Source organism: Marmota monax, unplaced genomic scaffold (assembly GCF_021218885.2).
Source record: "Marmota monax isolate L192 unplaced genomic scaffold, Marmota_monax_Labrador192_F-V1.1 WCK01_AAM20220418_F8-fsc01086, whole genome shotgun sequence".
Taxonomy (NCBI): Eukaryota; Metazoa; Chordata; class Mammalia; order Rodentia; family Sciuridae; genus Marmota; species Marmota monax.
In genome coordinates, this window is record NW_026693970.1 from 56,884 (window position 1) to 82,361 (window position 25,478).

The 25,478-nt window shown below is 38.6% G+C and overlaps 1 pseudogene; it reads left to right on the forward strand.

The window, feature by feature from the left end:
• Nucleotides 1-23,785: 23,785 nt before the first annotated feature.
• Nucleotides 23,786-25,067, forward strand: LOC124106402 (zinc finger CCHC domain-containing protein 14-like; annotated as a pseudogene).
• Nucleotides 25,068-25,478: the final 411 nt, after the last annotated feature.

Sequence of the window (25,478 nt, forward strand, 5' to 3'; positions counted from 1 at the left end):
CACATTATGTTTTGACATCTCTCAAGTAAAACATTCCTCTTTCTCTTTCACTCGTTTTATAAAAATTATTGGTAGTTACAAAGTTATTTGTATGCCTTTCCCACCTATATGAACTGTGGGGATTGAACCTGAGGGTGCTTTATCACTTAGATACATCTCTAGCCCCTTTTATTTTTTTAAAAAAATTGATACAGGTTCTCACTAAGTTGCCCAAGCTGGCCTCAAAATTAATCCTCCTGCCTCAGCCTCCCTTTCAAGTATCCGGAATTGCAGGCCTGTGCCTCCACTCACAACACATCTATATGAACCTATATGAAGAAAAGCTTCTTACCACCTAGAATTTACTTTTCACTGATATAATTTTTACTGATATAATTTCTCTTTCAGGGGTGTAATGAAAAATTGTTTATAGATTTAGGTTATCATAAAAGGAGAATTAAATTTAAGAAAGTATTTGTATTTACTAGAGGAAAGTTACCTGTAATACCAAGGAATAACCTTATGTCAGAGGGGAGTATCCATAAGAGAAATCCACAAGAAATTAGGTTGGGAGACTGCTTTGGAATACAGTCACACACCAGACATCTCTAACTTTAATTCTCAGCAGGGTATGACCCTCAATATCCACTTATCCACCAAGGATCCCCAAACTCCTTTTACCTGACTATCCACCTGTAGGGGACTCTTGCCTTTAGCAAATGTAAGTAAACCAAACACTGAATAACTGGCAGTTTGTTATTGTTTCCTCTGAAGTGGCATTCCCTTTCTCCACAGAGAAGCCCTCTTCACCATGGCTGATTTTAGGACTGTCAGCAAAAGAGTGCATTGTAGATAAACTTCCTATTTTCATGTCACTCTGTTTACTTGGCCACTGGCCAAGAAGATACCAGCACTCCAGGTGCTGAATACTCCCTTACTAATTTTTCACAAACATATCAAGTATAGTACTTTGAAGAAATGTGTAAACAAGGCCTCTGGCCTTGAGCTAGGCTTCACAGAGATGTCTACATTTTTAAGATAAGTTACAAATGGGCTCCATGGTGACAGCTGGCAGGGGGAGGATAGAAAGAAGAGAAGAAGCTCTCCCCTTCTCAGGTATTGTCCTTGAAGAGTTAATTTGCCCAGAACAGTGAAAGTAAAAGCTGCTTTTATGTGAACTTCTGCAGACTGTGAACTTCTGAGCCCCTACCCTTACATGCTGGGTAAATAAGAACATATAGAAAATTTTCATGTATTTATACTCCTTTCAAAAATGACTTAGGAGGCTGGGGCTGTGGCTCAGTGGTAGAACGCTTGCTAGTATGTGTGAGGCACTGGGTTCGATTCTCAGCAACACATATAAATAAATAAATAAATGCCCACTGATGACTAAAAAAATATTTTTAAAAAATGATTTAGGGAATAAAATACAGAGACCATAACTAAGAAAGAAGTGAAGTTTGGTTGGCCAAAGTTCCCAAGTGATAAGGTAAATGTAAGAAATATAACACTCTGATAATGAAATAGGCAGACAGATACTTAACAGTACAGAAGCTGTTGGAATAATGATCTTTCACATAGGCTCTTAAAGCATTGTCACAGGATTCTCTCTAAGACTTCAAACCTCCATCTACTTCCTTTGGTTGAGGGTCACTTGCTTCTTTCCATAAGTGATCAAACTTAAAGGAAATTTTGTTTCTTGGATCTAAAAATCGGCTATTACCCAGGTCGCCATGCTCTGTAATTAAGACCTTCCAAATAAGAATTAAAATTATGAGAAACTATAAAAAATATAGTTATCACATTTTGCAAAACAAGTAAATAAAATTGAGGAAAGCAGTTTTTCATTAAGTCAAATTTCTCTTTCATATTGATTTTTCCAAGTCTAATTTTTATTCTTATGAAAATATTATATTTATGGTAAGTCAACTTTATCCTATAAATTGCCCCCCTCCGAAACAGCCATCATTTCTTGGTTGGTCTAATATTTATGTAAGTACTTTTGAACACTTTGGTATTCTTTTTTCTATATTTTATGAAAAATTTTCAGAGTCATTATACTGTACATTTAATAATATATAAAGGTAAAAATCTCCTATTTCCCAAATAGCAAATTCCTAAAGGGACTTAAAGTAGGCTACATTTCAGTATGAATGCTTTTATTTCCCCATTGAATAAAAATGTCTCCTGTTATTCTTACCAAAAAGAATTAGAGACAGCTGGAAAACCTTTAAGATCTTTTGATTTTCTCTCTTCATATTAGGGGCATATCTCTCTCTCTCTCTCGCTCTCTCTCTCTCTCTCTCTCTCTCTCTTTGTCAAAGATAACAACTAGTATCAGCAGAAAGAGAAAAGAATATCCTAATGTGTAGAATATTTTTAAAGCTTTGAAAATCAAGACATAAATTTATTCAGCACTTAATTCATACATCTGCTTTGGTTTCTGTCATCTCAACTACCTGTCAGGCATAGTCTATCTAATGGGTGTATTTTTTTCATATATTTTTTGGATCTTTCGAAAATATGTGGAAAGGCCATTTGTTGGGCATGTAAGCTGGAAATAAGCCTACTTGCCTTTGTGAAGAAGGCTCATAGGGCTCCACACACTGTTTCTGATATTTGTGGTCTGGAACACCAACCACAACCAGCCCCATCACCATGGTAACCTGGCCACCCTCACATTGTGTTCCTTCTCTTTCTGCTTATTGCCAGTGAACTTTCAGCCCATTGGATGCCACTTGTAAGTGTGTTGCTTTCTCACTGGATTATTATGGCCCTCAGCTAAGTTTACTAGGTAACAGACTATGCATACAAGGCTTCCCTATGCAATAATAACATGGAACAAGTTCTGTGAAACTGGTCACCAGAGGCCTCTTTTTTACTTTGTCACCACAACCTCCTCAGCTCTTCAGTGGGCTTTGGCTGGACCAAGTGAGCCCACAGCCATTGAGTACTCTTCTTCCTAAAACCAAAAAGTGTGTGTGTGTGTGTGTATGTGTGTGTATATTTGTGTACAATTAAAAAAAAATCATGGATACTTTGAAGCCAATTAATACTGCCACCAGGTAAAAAATCCCAGCAATAAAGGTGCCTCTGAAAAAAGCATACTACTACACAAATCATACAGATGCTTTTTAAAGTAGATGCTACTCAAGTTTTATAATGTTATATGTTGCTCACTATCATCATATAACTATGCTGAACCCTTTTTTTTGGATATAAGAAATACCATAAGTAACACTGCCTATTATATATTAGGTGACTTATCAGTACTTGTTAACTGAATGCAAGTATTCTCTTAAACTTTTTTATGGCATGGTATTAAAAGGATATCAGTACCAATGACCAAGAAATAAACAAAAAGAATCCCTGAAATCTTTAATAATCTCATAGTTATTTTTAAAATTCAGTTGGTAATTAAAGTCAGCCTACAAAGAAAAAGCATGAAGTTGACTCTTTCATTTAAATTCTCAAAATTTATTACAACATTCTCCCTCATATCTGGATCATGGACCCACTATGAAACCAACGAATACCAATTAATGAATGGCTTATGATTTAGGATTTACCATTTCCTGAGTGAACTTTCCTTGAAAAAAATCAGTGCAAAATTATTTAACATTAACAAAGCATTATAGCCTCTTATATAATAAATAAGTCTTAAAAGAGCTCTAAGAACTCCCTTCTCTCATTGGTAATATTAGTTACTTGTATGTCCATTCTATTTCTTGATTTAGTACCTCAAAAGTTTATCAGTCTTATTAATTTTTCCAAGAATCACCTCTTGACTTCATTGATATCAATTGTATGTTTCATTTATTTCTGCTTCATTTGTATTATTTCTTCTGTTTTTCTGTTCTTTTGCTAACTTGCTGTTCTTTTGCTAACTTGCTGAGATAAATAATTAACTCATTATTGTTTAACTATTCTTCTTTAATATGAGCATTTTCTCAAACAGTTACTTTTGTTAAAATCAACAGATTTTTATATTTTTAGTTGTAGAATTTGTAAGGAAGAAAGTAATTTGCAGTTAATTTTATTGTGCCTTGTGATAGCTGATTTTAGGTACATAGATATTTGGTTATATATTGTGTCTGAGGGTTATTCTAGATAAAAATAAACATTTAAATTGGCAAAATTAGTACAGCAATATGCCCTCTCCAATGTGGGTGGCCTCATCTAATCTACTAGAGACCTGAATAGACTTAAAGACTGAGTAATAAAGAAATATTTCTCTGTTTGATTGTATTTGAAGTGAGATATCAGCCTTCTGCATTTGGATTATGACTCTCACTGAAACTCAGACCATGAGCTCTCAGGAGAGAGACTCACTCTGGTCTTCAGACTCAGACTGGAACTATATAATTATAGGTTTCCAACTTGTCACATACAGATTTTGGACGTCTTAGCCTCCATAAATGCATGAACCAATTCCCTTATAGTAAATGTATTTTTAAATGTCTCTATTTGTGTGTGCATACTATTAGTTTAGCTTCTCTAGAGACACCAGATTAAGACTCCCATACAAGATACACCTGTTATACAGATAAATTATTTGAATTCATGAAAAGTAAACTTTCATTTTTATGTACCAGCTACAATGCTAAGAAATAAAAATTTCAATTAATAGCTCTTATAATAGAATAAAATATCATGTACTTTGGACTAAATCATATAAAATAAGAAGACCCCTCAGGAGAAAATTATACTATTAAGAGAAATTGAAGTTTTAAGAACAAGATACTATTTTTGTGATTATCAGATTTAATATTTTCTGAAGGGCTATGTTAATTCCCCACAAGAAGTTAGCAAAATTACAATCAAATCAAGCAGCCTGTATTGACAAGATAATTTAAAAAATAACATAGAAAATTCAAAAGGTTAAGAAAATCTGTAATCTAATCCTTAAAGAAGCACAAGTATTTGCTCCTCTAGTTGTTATAATTTACTACAAACTTGCAGCAATTAATAATTGGCATAAGGATAGAGAAATAGATCAATGGAACAGATTAGATTGTTCAGAAGCAAGATCATTTATACCCTTGTCTTACAACAAGTGATATTAGAGTATGGGAGAGTGCAGACAGTGGAGAACTGGGGTAAAGTGGATGAATGATACTGAACAATTAAAGACACCTATATGGAAAAAGTGAACCTCAATCCCTCCTTCATATTCAACATAAAAATCAATACTTGCAGGCTTTCATACCTATTAACTAAACATATTTATTAAAGTTCTGATAATGTAAATATATATCTTTAAGACCTTAGGTAGAAAAAAGACTTCTTCAAGAGAACACATAAGTTACTAATCATACAGGGAAGGGATAACACACTTTAACTACATTTAACTCAGATTCATCAAAAGCCACCTCAAGAAGAAGATTAACATTAAACAGGGATGAGAGGTGGGAGGGAAAGGGAGAGAGAAGGGAAATTGCATGGAAATGGAAGGAGACCCTCAGAGTTATACAAAAGTACATACAAGAGGAAGTGAGGGGAAGGGGAAAAATAATACAAGGGGGACAAATGAATGTCAGTAGAGGGGGCAGAGAGAGAAGAGGGGAGGGGAGGGGAGGGGAGGGGGATAGTAGAGGATAGGAAAGGCAGCAGAACACAACAGACACGAGTATGGCAATATGTAAATCAATGGATGTGTAACTGATGTGATTCTGCAATCTGTATATGGGGTAAAAATGGGAGCTCATAACCCACTTGAATCAAAGTGTGAAATATGGTATATCAAGAACTATGTAATGTTTTGAACAGCCAACAATAAAAAATAAAAAAAAAATAAAAAATAAAAAATAAAGTACACTTACAAAGCAAAAAAAAAAAAAAAAGCCACCTCAAAGAAGACAAAAAATAAGTTGCAGAAGTGGAGATGGATGTGACACATATAACAAAATGATTCATATCCAGAATATACGAAGGACGCCTAAACCCCCAATAGGAAGAAAAGTATCAAAACCCTAATAGAAGAAGATGGGGGTATGCATAGGGTATACAGCTCAGTAGTAGAGTGTTTGCCTAGCATGAGCAAGGCCTGGTGTTGATCTATGTCCTACAAAATAAAGGAAAAATACAAGCACTTCACAACAGATGATATTTAAATAGCCAATATACATACGAAGGTGCTCTAACTCTTTAGGAAATAAGGAAATGCAACTCAGACAATATTGAAAACTATTACCTACTAACCAGTCAGCAAAATTATTATCAAATATTGATGATAATTTGGAGCAATAGGAACTTTCTTACACTGCTGTTGGAGCATTAAATGGCTCAAATTCACCATTTCATACATACATGAGTCACATGAGATTCTAATCAGCAACAGATCACATATATGACAGTGATCCCATAAGATTATAATGGAGCTAGCCAGGTGCAGTGGTGCACACCTACAATTCGAGCTAATAGGAAGACTGAAGTATTTAAACTAGCCTAGGCAGCTTAGCAAGACAATGTTTTAAAATTTTTTTAAATAATAATAATAAAAGGCTGTACATGTAGCTTGGTAGTAGAGAACCCATGGCTTTAATCCCTAGTACCACCAAAAATGATCATAATCTAACTGAAAAAAATCCTTAATACGTAATGAAGTCGTAGCTGTCTTGACATCAACATGATACTCATGTGTTTGTGGTGATGTTAGTATAAACAAACTTACAGTTCTTCCAGTCATATCAAAGTATAGCACATACAATTCTGAAAAGTGAATAACATTTGATAATTATAATGATCATCTATGTTATTCATTTGTATATTTGCTCTCCCATACTTTTTTTTTTAATTTTGGAGTCTTGCTACTTATTTTAAAAGTGCATATCCAGGTGTGGTGTTATCCACATATAGTCACAGCATTTTGGAAACTGAGGAAGGAGGATTGCTAAGGCAAGAAGATTGCTTTAATCCAGGGGATTGGTGACAGTCAAAGTAGGACCCCATTTCTTAAAAACCAAAAATGGCAAGTTTACTATAAAATAATATGCAATAACAGGCCACAGTGGGCCACAGTAAGTGATTATCTAATATTATCTAGGTTTATATATGTATTCTTTATGATGTTCAAACAAGGACAAAATCACCAAACAATTAATCTGTCAGAATGTGTCCCATCATGAACATATACATATATATTCTTTACAGTTAAGCATTTAATACAATAGACATTGGTCAAATATGGATAATGCACATCTACAATGTAGCTCCACTGAATTGATACAGGCTCTAAAGAGTATAAAACACAGGCCAGAGTTAAAATACTTAGTATAAAAATGGCAAATATCTTAATTTTTTAATCTATCATGTGTTGCAATGATTATATATTTATTAGCTGAATAAAATGTATCATTAAAATCAACTTTATCTCTGTCTACTTACATTTAAATGTAGCTTGGAAAAAAATTAAATTATATATATATATATATATATATATATTTCACATTATATTCTATTACATATCACTATTTCAGAGACATTACTCACATGTATACTTGAAGACATGCACCAGGAGGATTGTAAGTAACATTATTAGTTATAATTCCCAAACTGGAAATTATTACTAGAGTGTAATAATATATTGTGGCATATTCATACAACATATAGCAAAAAAAATACCAGTACTAATAAAAACATGGATCTATCTTCAAAATATTATTAACATAATGAAGCCAGATTAAAAAAAATAAAAACACATATGATTGAATTTATTCTATTCTATTTAAAAAGTTCAAGATCAGACAATACTAACTATGGTATTTAGGGACACTGATTAGATGAGAAAATTATAAATATAAGCAGTGACTACCATAAAAGTGGGGTACCTTTTAAAGAGATATGATGAGAAAAGTGCTGACAGTGTGCTAACTTCAACACACATTATGCCCAGTGATGGTTAAATACTGGTGTTCTGTAAATTGTATATTTTTTTATTTATATGCATTTTCTGATTGGGTTACAATTCACCATAAAGAGGACTTAAAAATAATCATCAGGCAAAGAAAAAAGAAGGGTAAAGTTATCAATAGAATAAGTCTAAATGGTCATTCTAATACCCAGTTCAAAGAAAAAAGGACAATTTTCAAATTCTGTAAGGGTATAGCAGAATACATCTGTAACACCAGGTTCTCAGAAGAAGAGTGAGGTAGGAGAATCAAAATTCAAGGTCAGAATCAGAATTTCAGTGACACTCTGTCTCAAAATTTAAAAAAAAATAAGTAAAAATTAAGAAAGAGTTTGGGATACAGCTCAAGGGTAGAGTGCTCCTGAATTAAACACACACACACGCACACACACACACACACAGATGGACACAAACACTGTCAGAGCTTCAGAGACAGAGAACCTCCTCCAAGACTGGGGGTTAGGGACGAAGAAAGAGTGGATGATATACAAGTAGCAGTGAGATTATTCCAGACTTTACTAGTAATACTAAAAGCTAAACAACACTAATTTCCAAAACAGAATTCATCATTCAAACAAATTATCAATGACGTGTCATAGTAACATACTCCTACATATACCAAGGTAAAAAATCTTATCTCCCATATATTCTTTCTCATTAAGCTTCTGTGGGTTCTGCTATTGTAAAATGAATATAAATATCAATAAAAGAAAAATCTGGAATATAAGAAATGAAGGAACCATTATGGAAGAATGGCTAAAAGAATGCCCAGAATGAAATGAAGGGAAATTACAGGATGAGAACTATTTAATAAACAAAAATATCACCAGTCCACATTTAGGTCAGAAAAACAGAAATATCACCAGTCCACATTCAGGTCAGAAGACCCTGGGAGAAACTGTCTCAAGAAAAGAAAATTGATACCACAACTGAGGGAACTAAAAATCTTGAGAGAATATTTGGAAAACTGGTAGAGAGTTTGAGAATCAAAACATAGAAAACTGTACAAATAAGAAAACAAGGTAATTTTCTAATCAAAAACTTCCTCCAGACCCAATCTTGAGCACCTTAAGACCTATAATGCCTGCAACTCTTAGCAGGCACTACAAACGTGCATGTGACAATGTCCCAAATAGTGTTAAACTGAATATAATCTAAAGTACTTCACCAAAAATTTCCCAAGGTATTTAAAATGTTTCTGTGGGAATTTACATTAATTCTATTAAAAATTGTTAATAAATTAATAGAAACTGTTTTTATACTTCACTAAAATGGTCAAATTTTCTTACACATATTTTATAAGCAAAGGGTACAACCACAATTGTTGAGTTCAACAATATAATATTTGCCAAGCACCTAGAAAACAAGCACAACATATGAATGCTACCTAATAGGACTAAAGCAAAGGACAAGGATTGGATGCTAGTCCTGGTTTTGCTCTAACATATCCTGAAAAAAACAAATATGGACCTGAACATGAAGATGATTTGTCAATACCACCTAGACTTAAATACTATTGGCTACCACAAAGTAGTAATGGGCATATACTTGCTTTATGCTGCCAACAACATAGACCTACCTGTTAACTGAACTCACACTTCATGATAGAAGTACTATCTAAGCATTTTCCCCTTTGCCTTTAATTCAGGTCAGAGTTCATTATGACCACTCAGCACACTTCCACATTGATTCCGTCTCCTTACAGAACTGGACTACACATTTCAGAATATCAGTTTAATACTTTAGAACCTGGTGCACCAATGAGATGACAATCACTCCACCCAGTGTTTTAAAAAGCATGACTTGAAATTTGCCCTAAGGGAGCCAATGTCCACTTTTAAGAATCAGGACATTAGAAAATCTGAAATTCGGAATGCCTGAGAAAATGTTTTTACCTTTAAAGCACACTACTGCCTTCCTTTTCTAGGAATTTAATGTATGAAGAATTATATTCCAGGCGCAGTCTTTTTCTCACCTGAATCCCTCCTGGGGACAACAGATGGATCGCAGCAGAGTTTGAGAAAGGACTGCGACCTGAATACAGTTTTATGACCACAACCAACCCTTCCTTCCAGGACCCGCCAAAAATGAAAACAAAACAAAACATACCAAATCGAGAAAATGCCCTCCAGGACCAACAGGCAGCAGAGTCCCTGCCGCTGGCCACGGGGACATGGCTGGGCCTTGGCTGAGAGCGAGGAGGACCCTGCTTCCTGTAGGACTTCAAGGATGGACAGGCACCCCACCCTCTTTGGGCCAGCCAGGTCCCTCCCCCAGGTCTCTGGTGGCCACCGGACCAGCACTGACCTTCTGGAGGCCCAGGACCAGAAACCCCTGCCATTTCTGATGGTTCTCTTTGCTGTAGATTTCTGACCGCCCCTGCGCCAGCTGCGTGGCCAAGGTGCCCACAGTGGAGCTGGGGCAGACCCTGGGCCAAGCCGGGCCAGGATGGTGGCCAAGCCGGGGCAGGCCAGTGGCCACATAGGCAGAGCGCAGGCCACTTGTGTTGCAGGCAACCGCCTCTCACCTGGGCGGTGACTGTGGTCAAGGAGCTCAGGGCTTCTTCATGCGCCCAACTGGCCCTCGCCTCGCACAGCGCCCGCTAAGGAAGCGCGGGAATCCTGAACTCCAGCCACCTGCAGGGCCCTCTATTCAGCAGAGCTGGCCCGCTTCTCCGTGGCTCCTGCTTTTTCTGGGCCCTCAGCCCCACTAGTGTCCAGCGGGCTTTGCCTCCGTCCTGATTCCAGTCCAGGCCAAGGTGGGCTGTGGGCGGAGGCAGCAGCTCCTCTGCTCCTAGCCCTGTCCCTGCCCTCCAGACAGGCAATGGCCCACCTGCATCACCTTTAGAGGGCCAATGCCACAGACTGAACGCGCAGAGGGCAGGAGCATGCCACCGGGCCATGCACAGCATGAGCCGCCCCTTGGGCAGCCACGCAGAGCTCTGGAGGGAAGCCGAGTTCCAGGGTGCAGAAGCAGAGACTCAGCACGCGCTGCCTGGAGAGGCCCCACATGGAGTATACCTGCAACAGGGCGGACCAGGCTGTGGCCAGACTGAGTGTGGCCCTAGATTCGGCCTCTGGGGAACCTTTCAGGGACTGTTTCATACTCACGGAGGATAAGTGCTCTGGGCCCCGTGGCCAGTTCTGCTGTAGTGTGAACTGGTCAATATAATCAATGTCATAGGCATAGGTTATAGACTATAGGAATAAGATAAGATGATATAGAGAAGGAACGGTTAAGACATAAGTTCATAGACAAGTTCACAGGAGTAAGCCTTAGTAGTGAAATCATGTAACTATAATACATGGCATTTAAACCAAAGGAAATGCTCCAGCAAGAGAGGCTTGATTTAAGACTTATGTTTCAAGTCTAAGATCTGGTGGCCCCTTGGTTTGAGCCTCTGTGAAAGGTGGCACATTATTAAGGGAGAAAATATTGGAGGGATTTCTCCCACCTCAAGTCAAAGGAGAATACAGAGGGGAGGAAGGAGGGAAAGGTGGAGGAGAAGATGATGATGATGATGATGATGATGATGATGATGATGATGGAGGAGGAGGAGATTGATATGTCCCAATCTATTTTTCAAACCATGCTTTCAAACACCTCAGGACTTTTTACTAGGCCTCATCTCCTGAAGATTTGTTACAATTCCCTCTACCACCCTCGGACCAAGCTTTTGTATTACATAGAACTTTTGGGAACACTTATCCAAATTTTAACAGTCAAGATTACTAAACTCTTGAGTAAAAAATAATTATCATATTTCTAAAGTTTGAAGCTAACACAGAGCCAGATGCTGGATCAAGTAGAAACATTATTACATAGAAATGTACAGATCAGGCATATAAATGTTAAAAGCTTCTCTTCATTAATTTAAGCATCTGTGAACAATCTCTGAAGAGTAGTAGTTTTTCCAGTCAATGAATAGAAATCTCAAGGAAAATTTGTCTTTCAGACTCTTCATATGGAGAAACAATGTAGGTATGAATATGTGTCCTGAGAGCCATTGCAAGTGAGTAATCTGTACATTTCTGTTTTGGTGATGGAGTGCTCTGTGTGCTTTGCCAGTAGAATGTCTAACACCATGAATCCCACCTCCATTTCCTCAGCTCCTAATCTTTTTATGCAACCAATTCTTTAGTGAATGCTCAAAAAGGGCATGTATTATTAGAGCCTGCATCCAAAGATCACTGTGAGAAGTGAAATAGGTAAGTGCTCTGGAAATGACTTGGGATAATAGTAAATAGAAACACAGTGTATTCTTCACAGTTAGGATGGTGATTGTGATAATCATGATTTATGAAATTTCTCTGTATAATGATGATAACAGATTATTGTTTGGCTGCATAAGAATAACATCTTATTTTGGAGCACATTGTGATTGTTTTGTTACACAATTCTCTACAAGTACTATTCAGAGCTTTATCCAATTTTGAATTTTATGAGTAGCTGAGACTAACATTTATATACCAGTCCTTTTGGGCTGATCAAATGGCCAAACTCTGATCCAGTCTCCTAGTTTCCTTCCCAGGAGACAATCAGAGGAATAGGAAACAGTAGGAAGTTTAGAGTGGAAAGGAGGAGGTTAGAAGCAGCCTTGCACAGGGGCTATGTCCAGTCTCCTGGGCCACTGTATGGGAAAGGGACATGCCTGAATGAAGACAGAAGTCATATTCAATAATGGGCATGAACAAAAGTAAAGAGTGTGTGGTAAGTTGGTGGTAGGGAGTAAGGAAAATAAGACCTAAAAACATACTGGGACCACATCACGAAAAGTCTTGAATGCCTGCTGGAAAGTGTGTTATTCAGGCAAGGGATCTCACTGAAGGTCCATGAGCCAGGGAGGCTTAGAGGAAGGTTGTTTCAGGAGGGAAGCTTAAGGAAACTTGCGAGTGGACAAGACTAGTGATGGGAAGAACTACTTCAAGCCTAAAAGTTTCTGCATGTGGCTTTTCTGGTGATGAAGCCTCACAACAACCACTGCTGATTTTCTAGTTCCTGGACTTGAAGAGGTATTCTGATGTCATTGACCTTGTGATGTGGAGAAGTGAAACTAAAGTATATTGATAGTTGTGGCTTCATGGGAAAAGTACTGGGACAAGGATTGGAGAGACCTGTATGGGAGTGTCCTGAGTTGGAAGATTTCCCTCTCCTAGGTTTTGTTTTCCATCTGGTAAAACAAAGCAAGCGAGATGGATTGTATTGGGCATTTTAATCCAAGCTAGGAGCACTAGGAAAGACTTAAAATACAGCTTCAAGGGGTCTGTAAATGCCTGAAGTTGCATAAAAATTTGATCTATACCTTTCCCAGTTTCTCTTGCTCCACTGAAATGCCCTCTGCTGGAGGTGAGTCTTCTTCCTCAATTTTCCATGAATTTTATGTTCTCTTCCCATAGCACGGATCACACCCAGTATTGATGTTTCTTAACTCCTCAGAGACCATAATCCCTTCTCAGTAGGTTTACCTGTTTGCTCCCACTTCTGACTCTAGAGCTCATATACACATGTGTGTGAATCTGTAAATTTAGGGATGGAATTGAGTTCTGTCTAGGTAGGTGCTATGAGGATTCCTTTCTCTTTCCATTTGTTCCCTTTTAGCTCTTTTTGTGGTTTGCTGTATAGAAATGAATGTTGCTCTGTAGTTCTAGAATAATGAAGTAATTGAACTTTGCAGCCCAAGAAGGAACTGTTTAGGGACCTCTTGCTAGTTGATTTTAAATTGCATTCTTACTTATCAGTCTATTTGATTAAGTGGTAGTTCATTCTCAGGACCCTCATCCTAAGAATCTTCCTCAACATCATATTTCTTTCACTCTTGAATCTCCTAATATTTGGAGAAATAAAATGTTATTATTATTTCCTAAAAAGTAAACTTAGGGCCTTTGTGTCTGCTGCCCTTTGGAGCCACTTAGTGGTCATACATTTCCATGCAGTTTGCCTTCAGCTGCTGTAATTAAGCTGGAAAGGCCTTCAGTTCTTTATGCTTCATCACTAGCTTGGAGTCAAAAGATGAACATGTTTGAAAACACGCAATCTCACAGGTTGTCACTCATCTCTTCTGAAGTCATTATTTCTTTCCTCTTTTCAACTATCATGCCTTCCATGGGCAAGTCCTTCAGAGCTGAATAGGATATGGCCCCTTCCCTTGAGGAAGTTAGAGTCTAGCATGAAGAAAGATAAGTAATTAAACTATTATAGATAAAAGTTCTTGTAGGTATACAGAAATAATTAAACTCCTTGTTATTATGCAGGTAAAATTATAAATCCATGATGTGTCTGACAATTTGTGTGCCTTAGGTTTAGTAAGTTAGCCAGGAACTTTTCTTCACTGAAAAGGGAGTGGTGTGGCATTGATTTAGCAACTATGAAATGATGAATCTTCAAGTAGAAGGATGCCCTTGGGGAGCACAATGGAGTCACTGATTCATGTTGCATTGGCAAAGAGGCTTAGGTAGGAGCCTCCATTGAAAAGAGATCTACCTGAGAAGAACTTGTTTTCATGAGTAATTCAGAACTTTGGTCCTGCAAGTGTCTGCCTAGTGTGTAAAACCCTCTTACATCGAGAAGTCACAAAGAATTAGAGACAAACCCTTTAAAACTCTTGTATGAGTATCAAAACTACCATAGTCTTAACTGCATCACAGGCACTGTGCTAAATTGTTTACTTACACTCTCATTTAACCCATGTGATAACTCTAGATTTCTAGTATTTTTATCCCTCATTTCACAGATGAGGAAATTAAAACTCATAATGATCAGATAAATTGCCTTCTACATGTACAGCCCTTAAGTGATATCACCAGAACTAAACTACAGGTGTATCTGCTATCCTTCTGATGAATGGGAGATTACAAATAAATCTATTACCAAGAGGTGTGTATAATCTAATTTTAATGATAGAAAAAAATGCCCAGGTAAAAGAGAGAGAGCACAAGCCTTTAGTCACATAATGAGTTATTTGATGATCTTTTCAGAAACGTAGCTAGGATTCACACCTCTTAGTCATTTCTTCTGCTACCCACAGACTTTCATGGTTTTAGCAGGAAGCTGGCTCATTTTTTCCCCTGGTAATTGTTTCATTGTGTTCCCAGGAGGTAAGTTCACCATTTTTAGATGGACTAAGTGCCACAGTGCCCCCGAGTGCAGCCCAGAGGGAGATCCAGTGCCTGTCTACACTGCAGCTACTACAAAATGTCCTGCAGATTCCTGGGAATGAGTCAGAAATGGCCAAGGTCTTTGCCTTGCTTGATTCTTGAACTCAATAGTTCTCAATTTATCTTGTTCAATGTGAGTGTGGAGAGTGAATGGGAGAACTCTTGGTGAAATCCTTTTTTATATTTCATTTAGAGACAGAATCTCACTGAGGTGCTTTACTGAATGAAGCATTACCCTATTTCACTCTGGAAATTTATAGTGTCTGGTGAATTGGACACAATTATCAGGCTAGTGTTTGATGTCTTTCACCATTCTCAGCTTTCTATTTTTATTTTCCTTCCAGCAATCGTCAATTCCTTTCTGCTGGGGAACAGAAGATTTCACAGACATACTCCTTCTCATCCTTAAGGGTACATCTACAGAAGTGATTTGCTATATCTGGAGTGCCTAATTTGTTTCTTTCTCACAAATGTTGTCCATCATCTAATAACATTCCTCAAATATTACTATTAAGTACCAAAAAGACATTCAAATATTTCTTCAACATTATATGTATTTCTCTATCATTTATTCCACAAATATTATTCAGTGCAAACTCTGTGCAAGTAATTATGCTTGACACTAAATGTCAATATAGAGTTCATAATGGAATAATGATGGAAGCCAGGAGTGGTGGCATACACCTGTAATCCTAGCAGCTCAGTAGCCTGACACAGGAGGATCACAAACTCAAAGCCAGCGTCAGCAAAGTGAGGCACTAAGGAACTCAGTGAGACACAGTCTCTAAATAAGATAAAAATATTGCTTAGGGGATGTGGCTTGGAGGTAGTGTCCCCTGAGTTCAATCCTGCCTCATCTCCAAATATCCCCAGGACAGAAACTTCAAATCACCCTTACCTGTCAAGTGTCTTGTCAGAGTGATACTGTTGGTGTATGAATGCCAATGTATCCTGGCTTTGACTTTTTCTTCCTCTTCCCCTTAATCAGATTTCCCTGTTCTCTCATAAATGACCTTGCCTTTCACCTTTACAAACAGCAGAACTCTTCCTGTCCCTGAAAATAGTCAGCAATGGCAAGCCCTTGGGACATGGCCCGCTGTTTGTGGTTACTGGCTTTAATATTATGTTCATAGGAAAGGAACTGGGAAACTGTGTGGTGGAAATTTGATCAAACTTGGGGGGAAAAAAGCAAATGAAGTTTTCAGAGCCAATCCTATAGAGATGAATTCCACTCACGAATAGAAAAAGCACTGTCCTTGGTGGTGCAATAATGTATTTACTGATTCCCATTCCCATAACCAAAATACTGCCTTTTGTTCTTAGAATGCTACACAAAATTCAAAGAGAGAAAGCAGGATGGCTATACATTTAGTTGGTAGTTTCACAACCCTGTGTGGCCACTGTGATGATGACACTGATGATGATGATGATGATGTCAATGATGATGATTTGCAATCTGATTACAAAAAAAAAAAAATGGTTCAAACATGTTGAGACATTATTTTTTTTCATATCAGGGATTGAACCAAGGGGTGTCTAAATGCTGAGACACATCTGTTTAGGGCCATATTAAGTTGCTGAGGCTAGCCTTGAACTTACAATTCTCCTGCCTCAGACTCCCAAGTCACTGAAATTACAGGCACCTGCCACTATGCCCAACAGGTTGACATTTCTGAGGTCAAAAAGACTGGTAAGTGGCAGAACTGAGATTTGATTCTAGGTCTTAATTTGTATTCACTTATTAAATAATTCACATGATAAATATTCATATTTGTTTAGAAATATTTATTTGGAGTTATCTTAAATTAGCAGCTCTGTGGAAAAAAAAGGTAAATAAGACTAACACAATTATGGTTCTCATAAGTTTATAGTCTAGGGGAACATGAAATAAGACTTGCAAGAGGGAAATTCCGTACCATGAGAGGAGTTACAAATGCTTTCTGAGAATCAGCACAGAGGAGGGTCTCGAATCAGAGGTGAGAGGCTCAGTGCTCACAGCCAAGAAATGCAGGAGCAGAAGCATGCCAGGTATGCTCATTGTGTCTAGTTAAGTGGGGTGGAGTGAAGGATTGGGAGGAGCTGTATACGGCCAATCACACCAATATGACAGAAATTGTAAGGTAGATCCAGGCAAAAACTGGATGTCATAAGGTGTGAGCTATAGGGACCCATGTTGATCAAAGTGGTCTGACTTTATGCTGGGAGCCCTGGGCTCACTGAAGGGCTGTGCACATAGCAATTTTTAGCAAGGCTTGGAAACTTGATATAATTATAACACAAAGGAGATGTAAATACCATGGAAGAATGGTGGAAAATGGGTGGATTTAAAATTATTGAGGAAGAAAACCCTCAATATTCTCTTTGGTTAATGACTTGGACTCTGGAATCAGACAGATCTGGGTTTGAATTACTAATCCTGCCATTTGACAGCACTGTGATATTAGGTTAGTTACTCTTTGAGACTCAGTTTACTGATCTACAAAATGAGCATGATAATAATATGTATTCTAATGAGAAATAATCAAATGGGGATATAGTAAGTGTTCAGTTTCTCTTTTCTGAGTCCCTCCTTTACTCACATCCTTCAGTCAGATGTATTCATACAATTATTTGCAGTTTCTTTTTTATTGGTTTTATTTTTTTAATACATGACAGCGGAATGCATTACAATTCTTATTACACATATACAGCACAATTTTTCATATCTTTATATATAAAGTGTGTTCATGCCAATTCATGTCTTTATACATGTACTTTGTTTTTGTGGGTTTTTTGCATTACAATTATTATTAAACATATATACCACAATTTTTAATATCTCTGTATACAAAGTATGTTGACACCCAATTTGTGTCTTCATACATGTATTTGGATAACAATGTCCATCACATTCCACCATCGTTGGTATTCCCCTGCCTCCATCCTTTCCCTCCCTCTCCTCTTCCCTATCTGGAATTATTGACACTTTCTTCTTGATCTGAATCCTGTTAAATTGCAAGCTCTCCAGCACCTAGCAAGATTCATTGCAATTGATAAGGACTCAGTGGAAATTATTTATTTATTTTTGGTAGTGGGGATTTAAACCAGTGGCACTGAACCAGAGAGCCACATCCCCAGCCCTTTAAAAAAAAAAAATTTGAATCAGGGTCTCACTTAGTTACTTAGGGCTTCACTAATGTTTTGAGTCTGAATTTGAACTCATAATGCTCCTGAGTTGCTGGGATTGCAGACATGCACCACCATGCCCAGCAGTTAAATTTTATTTAATCAGTTTAATAAATCAGGCAGCCATCCAGTATAAAATATGTGTACAAAAGGAAAAGGAAATGAATGTAATTTTCAACACTGTTCATTGTAAAATAAGTATCATATGAAACCATAAATAAATATAAAATTAAGATGGTTATGGTGGTGCACGACTGTAATCCTAGCATCTTGAGGAGCTGAGATAGGAGTATCACAAGTTCAAACCCAGCCTCAGCAACTTAGTGAGGCCCTAAGCAACTTAGAAAGATCCTGTCTTTAAATAAAAAAATAATAATATAAACAGGTTGGGGGTGTGGCTCAGTGGTTAAGTGTTCCTGAGTTCAGTCCCTGGTACAATAAACCAATAAATAAATAGTTTCTAGGTAATGGCTATGACTTTCAAGTTTGTGCTTGGATATAGATGGAACACTAAATAAGAAGAAGAACAATAAATACAGTTTTTTTTAAGGAAGGATTATGTTTGGGTTTAGAAGAATGTATTGTTGTATAATACCCTTAGTGTACTGAGCATGTGTGTATCTACACAAAGGAACACATATGTTTCTCTATGTTCATTTCCCAATATTGATCTCTAGATGTTTTAGTCAGCCTTTTCTGTGGTATGACTAAGAGACCTGTCAAAACAGCTCTAGAGGAGGAAAAGTGTATTTGGGCCTCACAGAGATCTCAGTCCACAGATAACTGAATCCATTCCTCAGAGCCTGAGATGAGGGAAAACATCACAGCAGGAGGCTGAAGTGCAGCTAAGTGGCTCAAGAGACGACATTAGGAATCTGTGTGTGTGTGTGTGTGTGTGTGTGTGGGAGAGAGAGAGAGAGAGAGAGAGAGAGAGAGAGAGAGAGAGAGAGAGAGAGAGAGAGAGAGAGAGAGAGAACACACACTCTACACAATAAAGACAAAATATATGCCTCAAAGTCATGTCTCCTGGGAACACTCTTTCTCCAGCCATACCCTAAGTGCTTTCAATTACCACTTAGAGATTAATTTACTACTTGGCCTAAGGCTTTTATCATCCAATTGTCTCACATCTATCCTTCTTCTATTGTCTTACACATGAGAGTTGGGAAAACATATAGGTAAATCATAGCACCAGATTTGAAGAAAAAGAGTCTGCTACTATCAGTGTCAAGGATAATTCTATTATAAGGTTATAGTTTTGATATTATCAATCTAAAAATTGAATCATAAAAGAAAGTTTATAAAACTAATATTGATTCAATTGTTCTCCACATTTCTAATTAATAATTATTTCTACTAGTTCAGAGCAGCCCTTACAGTTCTCTAAATCAAGGAATTTCATATCACATTGGATAAGGAAAGCTATCTATAACCATTATACTAGGGCTGATAAGTCTTAAGCCAGGAAATATGCAAAGGTTAAAATGCAGAAATAGTATGTTTTGACAATAGCCAAATTCTGTGACAACAAAATAAATGAAACTCCACTGGAAAGACAGAAATGAGGCTTGGGCCCTGTGCAGGGTGGAAAGAACCCAGGTGTCATATACTCTCCCATCAGCTAAGTTTTCTTACCCACAAAGGGAGAAATGTTCTGTCAACCAACTGTCCTCACTACATGAAGAACCACTTGTGAGGCTCTTATTCATATGTGTATCCCTAGTGCTGGTTAATATTGGGGCTTCAATGAATGTTCACTGGATCTGCTTGAGAGGAGGTGCTCTCTTCTATGAGCAGAGATGTTTCCTTAGGACTCACTGTAACTTGGAGGACATCACCTTCTATTTACCTATGGTCTGATTCTGAGATTAACAACTCAACTTCTGGCTACCAATTTGACATTTCACCTTCTATGTATTAAGAATGAAATGCATTGGATAAATGATGTGAGTGTTCTGGTTGTGATGTATTGTTTTTATATATCAGCCACCTGTGAAATGAATAATTGAATATTTTAAAATGCTGATTAATTTTTACCTCTGAACATGGACAGAATTGAGTTCTTGAATTTGTAAATCAAAGTAAAAGATCCTAAATTTGGGTGATTGTACCAATATAAAACCCTGAAACACTATGCCTAATGAGTCTTTCATATTTTTCTCTAAAATTTCAATATAAATTTCTGTTGTGCACAAAATTGCAACAGCTTCCCAAGGACCTTCCATTTTACATTATATTCCAGAAATCTTCCTAGTTCCCCGGAATATTGCTGAAAAGAGACCAGGACCAAGAACTTAAAATCAGTATGTTATAGTGACATAGCCACATCATTGTTTGTAGCAGCTCAATTCAAAATATTCAAAAGCTATGGAAGAAAAAAATTGTATGTACACTTCATCAGATTAATGGATAAAGAAAATGTGTTATTTATACACAATATATTACTCAGGTATAAAGGAGAATGTAGTTATGACATTTGCTGGTAAATGGATGGAACTGGAGAATATTATGCTAAGTGAAATAAGCCAGTTCCAAAAAACCAAACATCAAATGTTCTCTCTGATATGTGAACACTAACCAATAACAAAGGGGGATAAGAAGGGGAAGTATAGATGTTCATTGTATTAGACAAATGGGAATGAAGAGACGGAAAGGAGGATGGGAATAGGAAATAGAGTAGAATTAATCACACATAACTTTCCTATACTCAGATATAAATACACGACTAGTAGACATCTTTCTTTTCCTCATCTCTACTTCATGAATATTGTTTTTATTCACAAGAAATAGAATGTAGCCCGAGACAAAACCTACCGTATTGGAAATATGCTGGTCTCTCCTGTTCTCTCATTGAGAGGAGACAACTTGCCAGCCCCTGAGATGGGGACATACTGGTTTCCCTGTTCTCTCCTTGAGAAGATAAAACAGACATGCCATCTCTCTTCTCCCTCTGAGAGACAGAAAAACTGCTTGTCTGTCTTTTTTTCCAAGAAACAAACTTGCTTTCTATAAGATCAATGGATGCTTACTATATGAGTCAAGATTAAAGCCACCCCTAGTGTGTGGCCATGATTCTAGCCTATAAAATGTTACACTCAAGGAGGAGTTGGGGCTTCTCTCCACCCTTGCTGCTGCTGTCACTATCTTTTTTGCAGAACAGCCTTGTTAGCTCCTGATAATAAACCAGCTTCTTATCCCAGGTGTGTGTGATTAGTCCTGCACAACCATTGTATCTGGTTTTCAAGCTCTTAGAAAGTGGCTGCTATTACATAGAGATGTATATATGGGTTATATCCATACATTAACTTTCCTCTGTATTTCTATGCTGTTAAAAATATTACTCTTCCTTCACATTCAAGTTCACATATTAGCTCCTCATTGAAGGTTTCCATGACCTTTCAAAAGTAGGAAAACCTGGGTCCCAGAGTGGCAGTGTGGTCCGTCTTGCTGACTTTGTTCAGGGCTCATTGTTTTGGGCCTCCAGTTGCCCAAGTGTACCTAGATGAGGTGGGCTGGGGAGGCTCCCAGGGCCACTCTGGCCTGGCAGTTGACCCTTTCACTTTTGCTATGGAGTGGGCTCTTGATGCTGAGCATGAGGCCAAGTCCTTTAGCACTCACTCCTGCATTTTTATTTTCTCTCCCTTCTCCAGGACCAGCCTTGGTTTTCCTTGCTGGCCTTCTATGAATCTGTACAGAATGGAGCCAGAGCTAGATAGCTCCCATGCCATCTCACTAGGAGTAAGATCTACAGAGTGTGTGCCAATCAGGTAAGAGGATAACAAGGGGCAACTTGGGGTGAATTTTATAATAGTAAACTTCCTGAGCAGGGAATAGGATACAACTCATTCTTTGGGGGGTTGCAACTTCAGTCACCTGGCAGGCTGTGGAGTAGTTGCTCATGGGTCAGGTGCCATCCTTTGTGCTGGTGATGGAGCTTGCTTCATTCACCAATATATATTTATTAAGCACCCTACCATGTACTAGACCCCGAGTCATCTTTTAAATGTACAGTGGTGAACAACAAAGGTTTTACTCCTCCCTAGTTCACTTCATTTAATTGGGGGAAATAATGTCACCACAGCTTAAGATGACAGGTTTGAAGGAACCAAATAAGGGCCAGATATGGAAAGTAACAGACCTCTATCTACAAGACAGAGAAGAATGAGACCTTGAACAACAGGGAAAAACCCTAGTGTCAAGCAAGAGAAAGAATGTTTTCCAAACAAAGGGGTCATTAGAGGACAGATCTCACAGAGTTTTAGTGGCCAGAGTGACCATTGGAATTTTTATTCTCTGGGTGTTGGGGGGACCTTTGGCTTGTGTTCATTGGAAAATGTTCTGATTTTGGTGTGGGGAAGATTATTCCATGTCTCTTTAAAAGTGTGGACAAGGTAAACACCAGGATATCTCTGGGACAACTTGTGTATGCAGTGAAAGAATAGCTTCAAATTTCAAGTCCTGGCAAACCTGCAGGAAGCCATCTATGAGCATTGTGTGAACCAATCAATGCTGGAAACCTTAGGCTGGGAAGTCCAGTGTTAAGAACTTCCAGGTGAAATCCATTAGTTTGAGCAGCTCTACTCTCTGATGGAAAATCAAGTTTGAAGAATTGCACCAGCAAACTTTTATTTCATTATCAGATTAAAGAATATGCAATGGTGGCAGATACCTGTAATCCCAGTGGCTCAGGAGGCTGATACAGGAGCATCAGGAGTTCAAAGACAGCCTCAGCTAAAAAAAAAAAAAAAAGGTCAAGGCACTAAGCAACTCAGTGAGACCCTGTCTCTAAATAAAATACAAAAGAGGGCTGGAGATGTGGCTCAGTGGTTGAATGCCCCCAAGTTCAATCCCTGATATCCCACAAAAATAAACATATAAACTATTCAAGTATATTCTTTGTGTTCATGAAAGTTATGGATTTAGCAACATTATGTAGCTTACTCCACAGCTGAGCTCTACAGCTGCAATATGCAATGTTAGGAGCTTTGTGTAGCTCTCAAGACAGTACATTTTGTAAAGTTACTATTAGGAAGGTAGGTTCAGGAAAGGTGGTGAAACATATGTTTGCCTAGCAAGAGAGTTCCCTATTCCCAGGAACTGTATGCCTGAGATCAAGGTTGAAGCTGATAAGACTGCGGCACAGAGCCACCTGATACAGGGCATTACCACAGCAATTGGGCATCCTCCACTTTGTATGGAAACTTCCCCAGCACTGAGCATGCCACAGCCATGAAGACATCAGAGTCATCCTAATCTCAGACACTGTTCTCCCATTCTCTGTCACTGCTCTCCACAACCCCTGACTAAAGCAAGCACCAATAAGACTCCTCCCACAGTGAAACCTTGTACTTACTGATCCTTTTGATCTGTATTGCTATAAATAAAACATGTAGGGGCTGATTCTGTGTTAGAACCAGATCCTTCTGGTAGACTCAATCAGTCATGCCTCTAATTTAAAATCATTCTTGACTTTTGTCTTTATTTCTGATATATTACTTTACTTTGAGAACTTTTATTTCACAGCCATCCCATCCTTCTGATGGGTATCCATTCCCTTACCCACAAAGGATGTGAGTGACACAACCCTTCCCTTCTGAAAGTAAGTGCCATGATAGGCTGTGTCTTGGAGGGCTTTGTGTGGAGTGGCCAGCATCCCATCCTCCCAGAGCTGAGCCCAGCACCACTTGCAGCCCTCATCCAGTACACCCTTTACCTTGTCTTACTGCTCCCACACCAGAGGCGCTCGCTCAGTACTGGTCTACCAGACCCAGGAGGACACCCCACCTGCAATTCTTTTATGTCCTCTGATCTTCAGGTTCCTCAGCCCCAGGAGCAAAACAGAATTTTGGATTAGCTCAGGAATCTGCACTCACACATGTATTACCCTGTCTTTAAGCAGCTCACCTTGGTGAATATTTTGAGCCTTACTAAGTATGAATTCCTCATTATGAGGGCAAAAAAAAATCTTAAGACTCAACTGGAGCTGGAAAAAGGGAATTCAGACTCCTTGGGCCTGAACCTTGGTCACCAGCAGTGGACTGGCCCAAGTGTACCCCACCAGACATGTTGGGCCTGTGCAGGGTGGGTGTGGTGGCCATGCTGCAGATCTGTGGTTGGTGCAGGTGGATGGAGGTGGAGCAGCTTGTAAACAGGAAGTCCCAGGAGGGCAGATCTTCTTAGTACTACAGCTCTTCCTCCAGTCCCATGGGTGTGCTCACAGAGGAAGAGAGCTCAGACAGCTCCAAGGAGAACAACATATTTGTACATGTGCACTTGGAAGGTTCAGATAAGGAGAAGTCTTTGATGCTCCTGAGTCACTTCACTGAGAGCTCTGCCTGACCCATGACCCATGTATTACCTGTGCAAAATGAGGCTGGCTACAGACCTTGACTAGCAAGCCATCACCCTCTGCCCCTATAGCTCTTGACCACAGCCTTACTCCTGGCACCCAACTGAATGCTGAGTTGTGTGCACAAACCTGACAAGGAGGTGCCAACAGGAAGTTCCTCTCATCCTCTGTGCACTAGTGTTTTCTTTGGAATAAAAGGGGCAAATGGTCTGGCCCCAGGAGTGGTATTAAAGTGTACAAGAGCTCTGGTAGTGCTGTGCTCAACACCTTGCCCTCATCCACACCCCATCCCCCTATGCATGTCCTCTCCTGATTCTCCGAGAGCAGCTCCATGTCATCCACTATCTGCTGTGGGCCCTTGACAAAAGTTGTGCCTGAAGCCACTTTAGACATGGTGAAGATAGCCCTGGTAGTTCAGACCACCATCACAGCTGCCACCATGATGCCCAGTACTGCCCTTCATATGGCATTTAGCTTTCTGTTTGTTATAACAGATGCAACAAGGGGTTAGCAGCTAAACAGCATCTTCAACAAAGTTCCTTTGTATTTCTCTCCCCCACTCTCCTGACACTGATGATCCCTCTTCCTCTCCCTCCAGACTAGAAGCTTCTTGAAGTGAAGAAGGTTGATATAAACCATTTCCTCATGGCCTAGCATAAGTCTCAAATGCTATCTTAAGATTTGTTTTTGGATAAATGATCTTCTTTTGGAGACCATCCATACCAGTCCCTCTCTGAGCAACTTAGTGTAAGGCAGCAGGAGAAAAAGAAGAGACTTGCACCAAGTACATTTTCCTAAGGTGGCAGTGTTTGAAGGGAAAGGCCCTGACCTGCAGTTGCTACAGGTGTGATGACAGGTGCAAGCAGAAACCTGGAAGGAATAAATTGGAGGAGGGTGGCCATTCTCAAACTGGCTGCCTGTT